A 12250-nucleotide genomic window follows, 5' to 3' on the forward strand; every position below is an offset into this window, starting at 1 on the left:
ACTGGGTATCATCCGTCGTCCTTCGTCAAACAATTGTGTGTCAGTTCTCCACATGGTTCCCAAGCGTGACCCTGGGGATTGGCGCCCGTGCGGCGACTACCGTGCCCTCAACGGTCGCACCGACCCTGATCGCTATCCTCTCCCCCACATTCACGACTTGACTGCCAACCTAGCGGGAGTGGTGATATTCAGCAAGATAGATTTGGTAAAGGCCTACCACCAGATTATGGTTGAGCCAGCGAACATCCCTAATACTGCAATTGTGACACTATTGAGGCTTTTTGTTGTGGTTACCGCGACAAGCGAATATCAAAGGCTTCTCGTCCGTGAGGACGTGAAAGCTTGTGCCTTCCAGCAGGTGTTGGAAATGTCTAATGCCTAAGTATAGCGCCAGCAGCTCACGACCGAACGTGCTGTATCGCGGTTCTGCAGGTTTCACTTTCTGCGAGAAAAACCCGAGTGGGTACCAGGGGTTGCGCTGGAACTGCTGTAACACCGCGCCGGCAGCCATACTAGATGCATCGGTGATGAGACGCATTTGTGCAACGTGCTAAGACTGCTTAGGTTTTTAAAGGAAACGGGCTTGGACAAGCGGCTCTGACAGTGATGTCACGCATCACGCAAGAGTGACGGACTGTGACTGACGATGTGTGTGCTGTGTACGTTATGTGCTCTCTCTCTCCTCCCCATCTTTCATTCCCCCTCACCCCGCTCCCATGTGTAGGGTAGCAAACCGGTTGTCCTGAACTGGTTAACCTCCCTGCCTTTCCTTCTCCACTCCTTCCTTCCTTCCTTATTGAGGCTTTTTGAGTACGTTCGCATGCCGTTCGGGTTGAGAAACGCTGCTCAGACGCTCCAGAGGTTCGTCAACGAGGTAACCTGGAGACTTCTCTTCGTATTTCCAAATCTCGACGACGTCTTGGTGGCTAGTGTTTCTCCCGAACACCATTGTGACCATTTGCGCCTGCTATTTTCTAGGCTCCAAGAATACGGCCTTCTCATCAACCCCGCAAAGTGCGTTTACGGGGTTGACGACATTGAAGTCCCTTGGACACCGCGTCACTCGCGAGGGAGTCAGATCCGTGGAAAAGAAGGTTCAAGCCTTGCGCGACTTCACTCGCCCTACATCCATCCGAAAGCTCGGCGAGTTCCTTGGGCTGCTCAACTTCCACCACCGTTTTCTTCCCAACATCGCCCGCATTATCATACCACTCACCAACCTACTCAAGACCACGGAAGCCCCGTCCTCCCCAGTGACTTGGACGTCTGACGCCGAAGCGTCCTTCCAAGCTGCCAAAAATTCATTGGAGGACGCCACACTGCTGGTGCATCCTCTGCACGTTGCACAAATGCGTCTCATCACCGATGCATCTAGTATGGCTGCCGGCGCGGTGTTACAGCAGTTCCAGCGCAACCCCTGGTACCCACTCGGGTTTTTCTCGCAGAAAGTGAAACCTGCAGAACCGCGATACAGCACGTTCGGTCGTGAGCTGCTGGCGCTATACTTAGGCATTAGACATTTCCAACACCTGCTGGAAGGCACAAGCTTTCACGTCCTCACGGACGAGAAGCCTTTGATATTCGCTTGTCGCGGTAACCACAACACTTATACCACACTAGAAATACGGCACCTCAACTTTATCTCCGAATTCACCATGGACATTCCCTATATTGATGGCCCAGTCAACGCGGCAGCAGATGCCTTCTCCCGTATCGACGCAATATCAACGCCCGCACTTCACTTCGAAGAAATCGTCGTGGCGCAACTCAAAGACGTCGAACTTCGGGACATCTGCTCATCCACCACGTCACTGGCGCGGTCCGACGTTCGCCTTCCATTTTTCTTCGGGCACCATCGCTTGCGACATCTCACGGGGTCGGACACATCCGTTTGTCCCACTCCGGCTCCGCCGTCAAATATTCGACAAGCTTCACGGCGCAAGTCATCCCGGAGTTCGTGCTACGCAGCGTGTCATTACGACCCGCTTTGTGTGGCCGAGTGTGTACCCGCCGAGGTGGCTCAGTCAGCTAAGGCGTTGCGCTGCTGAGCACGAGATCGCGGGATCGAATCCCGGCCGCGGCGGCCGCATTTCGATGGAGGCGAAATGCAAAAACGCCCGTGTGCTTGCGTTGTAGTGCACGTTAAAGAACCCCAGGTGGTCAAAATTATTCCGCAGCCCTCCACTGCGGCGTGCCTCATAATCAGAACTGGTTTTGGCACGTAAAACCCCAGAAAGAAGAAGAATGTGAACTCTGACATTCGCCGCTGGGCGCGTGAATGCCTTCACTGACAACGCTCCAAGACGGCAGGACACACGAAATCACCAATGCACTTTTTTCGCCCACCCGACGCTCGGTTCGATCACGTTCACATCGATATCGTTGGCCCGCTCCCATCATCCAGAGGTAGTCGTGACATCCTCATTAGTGTGCACCGTTATATATCCGCAGGCCTGAAGCGTATCCTGTCACCGACGTACGGCGCTTACCGTGGCTTCAGCGTTTGTCAGTGGCTGGATCTCACGCTTCGGATGCCCCAGCGTTGTTACCACCGATCGCAGCCGACAGTTTGAATGCGATCTCTTCCGTAAACTCACGTGCCTGCTTGGTGTCTGCCATGCCCATACTACCGCGTACCACCCATCGGCCAATGGAATGGTCGAATGCCTTCATCGTCAACTTAAAGCCGCCTTGATGGCTCGCCAGGCTCGCGCTCCTTGGGCTGAAGATTGTCCTCTCGTCGTGCTTGGCGTGCGCTCGTCTTTCAAGGAGGACCTCGGCTGCACAACTGCGGAGTTGGTCATTGGCACAACGTTGCGTATGCCTGGTGAATTTTTCGCGCCAGCTACTGTCGCCACGCCAGATCCAGACAGTTACGTTCAACAGCTCCGCTTCCTCTTTTCACGCCTGTGTCCTTGCCCTAGCCGGGATGCATCGTCGACTCGCTTTTTTGTCAGCAAGGACGTGACTACAGCGAGCCACGTCTTCGTCTGGCGTGAGGGCATCCGACCATCCCTTACGCCTCTCTACGACGGCCCTTTCAAGGTGCTCAGGCAGACCGGAAAAACTGTCACCATCGAGCTCAACGAATGTGAAGAAGTCGTGGCTATCGACAGAGTCAAACCCGCCTACCTGGCGACCTCGCCAGCATTATGCGCTTTCGACCACTTCACCACCACGGAAACAAAGGATTTACCCGACAGTCCGACTCCAAATGCCGTTTCTTGGGCGCCCGTGCATCGCTGCGCTTCCCGTAAAAAAAAAGGCGGGGGGGGAGCCCTCTAGCGGCCATCGTAATATTCATCAGCCGCCTTTTATTTATGGGGCGCCCAGGTGCATGGGCATGCGCATGTGCCTCGTTGCTCGTGCTGCAAGGTTAGAAAAAGAGAAGCAAATATAGTCTCTTCTGCTCCTGCCATCGGCCTGATTGGTTCCTTGTTCTTTTGCTCGCCGATTCACGCATTGTTATAGTGGAGCTAACCTCGGTCTCTTATTCGGTCCCGTATTCCAAAATAACTCAGGTTATTTTTGACTTTTATGCGCCCATTACGTGCACCTAAATCTACCTAAACGAGCGTTCTTGCATTTCGTTTAGGTCGAAAAACACTTTGCTAAAAGAACTCTAGCGAAAGTATGAATAACTACTTCATTGATCTTACAAGATCACTGATTGCACCGAGGCGCTAAAGAAGCGGAGGTTAGCTCAGACGATAAGTGTGCGCTTAATACCATTTTGTGATGCAGCGAAAGACATTCCTTCTCAGGTACTATATGGGAGTGCTCCGAATTTGCTGTTTTCTGTTTAAAACTGCGGCCCTCCAAACGGTTACTGCCGAGCTGCTCTCTAATGAGCCGGATAGTTTCATGGCTGCTTAATATACTTCGTGCTGATCCGGCGTTAATTAAACGGGCCCATTTCGCACTATTCCTATTTTGCTCACTTTCACGCAACAGATACTTGGCTGTTTCAGGTGGAATAGTGCAATCCTCTTATAATTCTAGTAGTTTTTTTCTACCAAGATTTTGAATTGCGCTTTCCGTCAATTTCGCCATTATATGAATGCTCACCAATACACTGTCTTTTTTTAAAGAACTTTGTGAGCTTACATTGATAAAAAATAAAGTCGTTAATGAGCCACTATTTTTAGCGCCACTTTTATTTCGTGTTCCCCGAGTGATGTTGTGCATCACAATGTTTTTCACATGTAATGAGAGGTTACTTACGTTTCATAACACACAGAGAAGCTTATTGTCTCATACGAAATAAATTTGACGAGTAGATAAAATAATGTGACTGAGTCTGTAACGTTTCACTCCAATTTTTTTTTTCAGACATGCGCAAGGCCTTACATCCCACGTGATATCCGCTTCGTTACAGCCGGACTCCTATGGCTGAAGGATTTTATGTCGGGGTGATGAAATTGTGAATCCAAACAAACACTCCGGAGGCATAACATAGTGCTTGATTTTTTTCTCAAGTTCTTCTTTGAGGTGCCACTTACAGGTGGCCACTCAAGAAAAAGCATGTTAACAACTTTCTGCGGCCCACTTCTTTCTCCCTAGCTATATGTAGGGACGTGCGTGTTTCGCTGAAAACAATAAAAAGGAGATTTTGAACTTACCGCTGCTCTGTTCTTGCTGATATTTCGCAGAAAGCGCACAGCTGTACGGCTTGTTCAGCGTTGCACTTGGCACAATTGCTTGTCCGGTTTTTACAAAAAGAAAATCATAGTTGCTTTCGTTTATGGGGAAGCTAGCTGCTGTGAAGGTGGCGAGAGAATAAACTTGTGTTACCACCTCTCGGCAACTGCTGAAGACAGCCTTTCTGGGAGCGTTGCCACGCGCTCTTTTTTTAACGATTTTCAGCGAAAGCAGAAAGCTTATTGTTGAAGAGAACGCTCATGAAATAAAGCAATTCAGCCATGAATCCACATTGTAGTCTTCTCTCCGAAGTAGTGAACAATACAGTTGTCGCTACTATTGAAGAACGGCAGCAATGTATGGGACCTGGCTAGTAGTTTATCCATGATGTTTATAGAGCTCTTCTGTCTCGCTCTTGACCACACACAGACTCTGGTCTGTTTCTCTGGGCAAAGATAAGCTAATATCGTCACTGTTTTTCGCCACGCAATTCATCCTTCCACAGCAAACGTGACGACCCGCCGTGGTTGCTTTGTGGCTATGGTGTTGGGCTGCTAAGCACGAGGTCACGGGATCGAATCCCGGCCACGGCGGTCGTATTTAGATGGGGGCGAAATGCGAAAACACCCGCGACTTAGACTTAGGTACACGTTAAAGAATCCCAGGTGGTCCAAATTATTGCGTAGTCCCCCACTGCGGCGTCGAGCACTGCACGGACCTGATTTTTTATTGCGATAGCAATTATATGGACACTTCAACCGGATTTCTGCCGTCGGCGTCGCCGTCGCCGTCGCAGTGAGGTTCCGTATAGATAAAATCTTCGCCGCGCGCCGTATGCCCCAGAGGCAGCGTGCGGGGACGCGCGCTGTCACAGAGAGCGAACGCACTCAATCTCCCACGCGCAAGCAAGGAAGCGGAAAGCCAGCGCCGGCACTTCTCTGCCAACAACCGCGCTCGTCGCTCGTCCGCACAGTCTCTTATCTCTCCCACGCGCAAGCAATGAAGCGGGAAGCCAGCGCCGGAAGGAGCGGGGGGACGGGGGGGGGGGGGGGGGCGCACTTCTACGCTGCCAACAACCGCGCTCGTTCGTTCGTTCGTTCGTTCGACCGCACCGTCTCTTATCTCCACACGGCTCTGACCTTTATGCGCATTTGCCGCTCAGTTTCCGTTGAAGCGATAGACCGCACGTACCTTCGCCCGCTCCTGCGGCGTATATATCCGCTCGCTGCCAGCGTTTTGACGGTCGTTGTCTGCAGTCATTCAGTGTGATCTATTCATGTTTGTTTGTGCGCGCTCACACCACGCTTCTTCAATCAGTTAGTAATAGTCGGGCCACATTTTCCAACGCACGCTACACATGCAATGCTGCCCGGGTCGGCAGTGCAGCGCTACAGGTGTGTCCCTTCGCACGCGCTGCCCACGGGAAGCGCTTCTCATCAACACCACCGTTTCACACGCGCCTTCTCGTGGTCATCGAGTCTCTCTTCATGTCGGTCTACTTACGCCGCAGCACACCTGCTTACTTAATCAGCTCATGTTTAATACAATTCATATTGCTACCAAAGCCGCTCACCTTACTTCGTATGACATTGCTGTGTTGCTATCGCATTCATCGCTTCGCCCTTAGGGCGAAACTGTGACATTTTTGGCCCGGGCTTTTCCCGGGCCCGCTTTATGAAGCCCGAGCCCAGCCCGGGCCCGTGGTTCCAAGCCCGAGCCCGTCCCGGGCCCGTGTTACTAAGCCCGGCCCCGGCGTTCATTACTAAACTTAGTCAGGGCCTTATACATCAAGTATACTAAGCTTAGCCAGAGCCTTATACATCAAAGCTTGATGAATAAAATTCCTAAGCTCCTAAATGAAGACAAGGAAATGTTAGACCTAATAAAGCAATCGCCTTCAATAAAATTGTATGAAAGAAATATATGTAACCGAATATAGCTCGTTGGTGTGATGTGCGGTTCTCATGCGAATTGTGTGTGTTTTTACGTTGTAAATGCTTATTCATGTTAGTTTGAGCCCAATGAATACTGTAGCGTTTTTATATGTAAGACATAGTAATTAACTATGTCTGCTTTTGTTTCCTGATTCCTATGTTTGTTCCCGAATGCGTACTGTTGCAAATCGTCACGTTAACAACTGAAATAGCAGTACAACAAATATGGATAATAACGTTTTTATTATTCGCCCAAGTTGTGTTGCTTAAATATTATCTCAGGATGTTTTTCTGGTTGCACATTGTTGCGTTTGTTTTTCTTAGCGTGCAGTGTATCATTTTTTCTCGATCTTGCCTCAAGAGTTCCTTGTTCAAATCCCACTTCTTTTCTCCTTATTCTTACGCTGTTCTGATGTTTGCTTCGCCGGAGCGCAGATTGTACAGGAGTGAGGGCTTCAGTCAGGCGCATGCTAGCCCCTTTAGTCCTTACTCTTATAGTTTTCTGTAAGAAAACTGCAGAATTTGTGAATAAAAAACAGTATGTGTCAGCCTCCCCTTAACGAGGTCTAATCAGCTGCAGTCTATAAGCAATAAAGGACTGAAATGTTTGTTTCTCCCATGGAACATCGGTGATAGGGCCCATAGCGTGCACTGTTATTTTTCCGCTGGTGCGAAATACCTTGATCGTACGATTTCGTCCTGCGAGGTCATTTAGCATGTGATTATATATATATATATATATATATATATATTGTTACGGGGAGAAAAGACGCCTGACAATATATATATATATATATATATATATATATATATATATATATATATATACAACAGGCAGAAGACAGGCAGGCAAGACGAAGCCCATGCGCGCGACTATCGGCGATCGTCGTCTTCGTCAGTCCTGCCATCATCGTTCGCTACGGCAGCGCCTCGTAGCATAACCCCCGGCGGCGAAGGCGCTGTCCCGGCGCTTGGTAGATTCGAGCGATTTTGCTTCAGTGGAGCGACGTGAACAATATCAGAGGAGGATCCCGGTGTGCTGGTATCGAGAGGTTGTATCTCGTAGGTCACATCTGTCACTTGACGCAGGACACGGTACGGGCCTGAATAAAGCGAAATCAGCTTTTCACAAAGATCAACTCGCCGAGCTGGCTTCTAAAGAAGCACGATGTCACTAGGGTTAAAGTGGGCATCGCTATGACCAGCGCCACATATGCGTCGTTGCTTTTGCTGGGAAGTGGTCAGACGCAGGCGTGCAGTCTCACGTGCCTCTGCAGCTCTAGATATCGCATCACGGGCAAATTCTGACGTTGTATCGAGAATGACTGGTAGGATCTTGTCAAACGGCAGTATATGGTCTCGTCCATACACGATAAAAAATGGAGAGAAACCAGCAGTATCACGGCGGGACGTATTGTCGGTGAAAGCAACGAACGGCAGAGCGGCATCCCAGTCACGGTGGTCAGTAGAGGCGTACATAGCGAGCATTTCTGTCATAGTTCTATTAAGCCACTCTGTGAGGCCGTTGGTCTGAGGATGATACGTCGTTGTAGGCCTGTGCTTTGCAGCGCAGGTGTGCAAGATGCCATGGACAACCTGTGAGAGAAAGTAGCGGCCCCGGTCGGTAATTTGTCGGGGAGCGCCGTGGTGATGTATCACTGCTTCGAGAAGGAAGTCAGCGACGTCGGTTGCACAACTGGTAGAGAGAGCCCGCATGATCGCGTACCGGGTGGTGTAGTCTGTAGCAACTGCTCTCTACTTGTTTCCACTGAGCGATAGGGGAAGAGGGCCAAGGAGATCGAGACCAACCCGAAAGAATGGCTCAAATGGTATTTCAGTGGGCGTAATATGGCCAGCTGGTAGGGCTGCTGGTTTTTTGCGGTGCTGACAAGATTCACAGGAGGCTTTCGTAACGGCACACGGAGCGGCAAATACCGGGCCAAAAGAAACTACGCCGAACACGGTCATATGTCTTTGAGACTCCCAGATGACCAGCGGTAGGAACATCATGTAACTATGCGAGTACATTCTTTTTTTTAATTATGGGGTTTTACGTGTGTGATGCCATGGAAGACTGTGTTTGAATCGCGCGGCCGAAGGTGCGTGACTGTTGTGGTGCGCGATGGACGAGAAAGAAGAAGGGCCGGGGTCAGAATGCATATTTAAAAGTTCAGATGCTCAATTCTTGGCCAATCCCCCGAAGTGGGTACGAGCCATGTGCTGAGGACATCATCATCATCATCATCATCGTCAGGCGCTGAAGGGACAGCCATGTCACCAGTCTGAGCTGCTTGGTCTGGGCTTACGTCCCGAACGAGCCGAGTAGTTCCCCTAACCCAGGCCGGTGTTCCTGGTTGAGCTGGGTGAGCGGTCCGGGCTGTCGCTGTACCTGGGCTGAGCCTGTGCTTGGTCTGGGCTTTCGTCCCGGACGAGCCGAGCTGTCCATCTACCCTGGGCCGGTGTTCCTGGGTGAGCTGGAAAACAGGCCTGGCTGTTCGTGTGTCTGATTCGGCCTGCTCCACTGCTGTGTGGGCATATGACGCCAGCGTGTTCGGGTGCAGCCGTGGCAAGCTGACGTCCCGACCCAGCTGTCACGCGAGTGGCTCGTCGTGTGCCGGGCCTCCGCCCCGGCCTCCATACCCTGCGTCACCCGCTGCTAGAGTCATCACTGCGACTCCTCGTGACGTGAGTGCGTGATACTGAAACGCAATTGACGGCCTCCTACAATGACGCTTATGTAAGCGACGCTTATGTAAGCGACAGACCAATTAGAAGTGAATTTTCTGTGTTATCGTGTACGTCGTTATAGTCCCGTCCCCGTATCATTAAAGCCTCTCTGTGTTCATTGTGCCATCTATGTGTGTTTGAGGCCTGGGCCCACAACATAACCATCACAATTTTGGCTAGCTTGCCAGGATTATCAAGCGCACAGGAGGAACGATGGAGATTGAGAGGTTGTACGCTATAGGGAAAGACTTAGGAATGACAGGAGCGGAGCTGAAGCACTGGGTTGACGCAGAAATCGCGAGAGAACGAGACCAGCGCGCCCAACATCGCGAAGACGTGAAAGCGCAGGCAGAACAAGTGAAGCGCAGGCAGAACAAGCGTCTACGATTGGAAGCGGAAGAACGAGTGCTAAGGCTTAAGATTGAGCTCCAGGAAAAGACTGCTGGCGCACAAGGCACGTTGAGTGACCCAGCGACGCAACAGTCGGTTACCAGGGCGGCTCCTGAGACATTGAGTCCTCATAAGTTGATCCCCCCGTTTAACGAAGTCCGAGATGATTTAGACGCCTACTTACAACGTTTTGAGCGAGTGGCTACTGGTCAAGAATGGCCCCGTTCAAAATGGGCACTCTCCCTCAGCCTTTGCCTGACAGGAGAAGCGTTGACGATCATAGGACGGCTTGATTCAAATTCAGCCCTAGACTACGACCAGCTGAAGGCTACTTTCCTCCAACGGTTTCGGTGCACCGCTGAGGGGTACCGAGAAAAGTTTCGAACCGCAAGGCCCGAAGACCACGAGACTGGCCTGCAATATGCAGGAAGAATATCCGGCAACTTCGACCGCTGGGTTGAAATTTCCCACATTGAGAGGACCTTCGGCTCGCTCAGGGACGCCACGATTGCTGAACAGTTTTTGACAAGATGTTCTGCGTCGCTACGAGTGTTCCTGAAAGAAAGAAATTGTAAGACCCTCGCCACGTTGTCGAAGAATGCAGATTGTTTTATAGAGGCGCATATCCTGATCAATCTAGGTGGAGAGAAGCCCTCCAATCAGTTGGCGTTAGACGCTGCTCGCAAGACTGCACCTCCAACGGCGGCGCCGCGGACAAATAATCGGTGCTTCCTTTGTGATAAAGCAGGACATCGAGCTTCGGAGTGCTGGTCGCGGACTAAAGGGAACCCTGAAGGTCACAATTGGTCCGTTAGAAAAGAACAAGGAGGTGAACCCACAAGGAGGAAACATCAAGGACAAGCTTCATGTATGCTGGCTCCGTCGCAAGCGGGAAAACCGACAGAAGAGGGTGGCGGATACGTCGTGCTTCAAGATGGCGAAACGGTCCCAATAGTCATAGTCAACATTACATTAACGCGATCAAGGCCCAAATGTGACGGTGGAAATCTGCCAGTGGGAAGAGGCTTCCTCGAATCACAACCGTTGTCTGTTTTACGAGACACTGGCTGCAATACCGTGGTAGTGCGACTGTCTTTGGTGCCTGAAGATAAAATGACAGGAACAAGAAGAGCAGTGTTCTTGCTGGACCGCTCGATTCACTACTTACCGGAAGCCATAGTATATTTAGACACGCCATTCTTTACGGGCAGCGCGCGAGTTAAATGTATGCGAGACCCCCTGTATGACGTGGTGCTGGGAAACATTGAGGGTGCCCGCCCCCCGAATGACACGACCAGTTCATAGTCTCCACAGAAAGATTACAGCGTGAAGAAGAGTTGCCCAGCCACGAGGACATCATTCAGTACTCAGCCAGAGCTACGAGCCATAGAGGACCACACGTTGTCCCAAGGTAAAAACACAGCCGCCCACTCGAGACAAACTGTAGATGACGAAGAAACTGGCGCCGAGCTCATCGCTGTTTTAAAGGAAACAAAGACACGATCCCTTCCCACACTGCCTGTTATGCAAACGCAGTGACTGAAATAGAGAGAAGCAAATTAAAATCTTTACAGAAGGACGATGACTTTCTTTGGCATTGCTTCGAAAATGTCGGCAAGGTGATGATTGCGGATGGCCACGAAGACGAATATTACTTACATGATGGCATTTTATATAGGAAACACAAAGTGTCAGGTGGGAAAATACTCGATCAATTAGTGGTGCCGAAAGATCTTAAAGTGACCGTGATGAAGTTGGCACATGAAGGGATCCTCGCCGGTCACCAGGGTGTGACGAGAACGGTGGATCGCATAGTTGCGGAAATTTACTGGCCAGGGGTCCAGTCGGAGCCGAAACGGTTTGTGAAATCTTGTGACGTCTGTCAGCGAGCGGTGCCACACCATTTAGTCGGACGCGCTCCACTGGGCACGATGCCTGTAATTGACACCCCCTTTGCTCGCGTAGGCATCGATATTATTGGTCCTTTGTCTCCAACGTCAGATAAAGGCAACCGTTACATCCTTACTATGGTTGACTTCGCCACAAGATACCCTGACGCTATCGCCGTGCCATCTACCGAGTCGAGACATGTTGCGGAAGGACTCGTCGAAATGTTTTCCCGAGTGGGTTTACCGCGGGAGATTGTCAGCAACCGCGGATCCTATTTCATGTCAGCTGTGATGAAGGAGTTCAGTCGCCTTCTGTCAATTAAGCAATTGCCTACAAGGCCGTATCACCCTATGGCAAATGGATTGGTGGAACGATTTAACGGCACGCTAAAGCGCGCGCTAGGACGGATGTGTCAAGAGCCACCTAGGTGTTGGGACCGCTACCTCGGGCCGCTACTCTTCGCGTACCGGGAGGTGCCACAGAGCAGCATCGGTTTTTCGCCGTTTGAATTATTATATGGACGTTACGTCCGTGGTCCGATGGCTGTGCTAAAGGAATTGTGCACAAATCCCTGTTTGGACCACGACACGAAATCTTCCTATGAGTATATGATGGAACTGCGTCAAGGGCTAGAAAATACTTGCACCATCGCCACGCAAGAACTCATG

The sequence above is a fragment of the Dermacentor silvarum genome, chromosome 2 (genome assembly GCF_013339745.2).
Source record: "Dermacentor silvarum isolate Dsil-2018 chromosome 2, BIME_Dsil_1.4, whole genome shotgun sequence".
NCBI lineage: Eukaryota > Metazoa > Arthropoda > Arachnida > Ixodida > Ixodidae > Dermacentor > Dermacentor silvarum.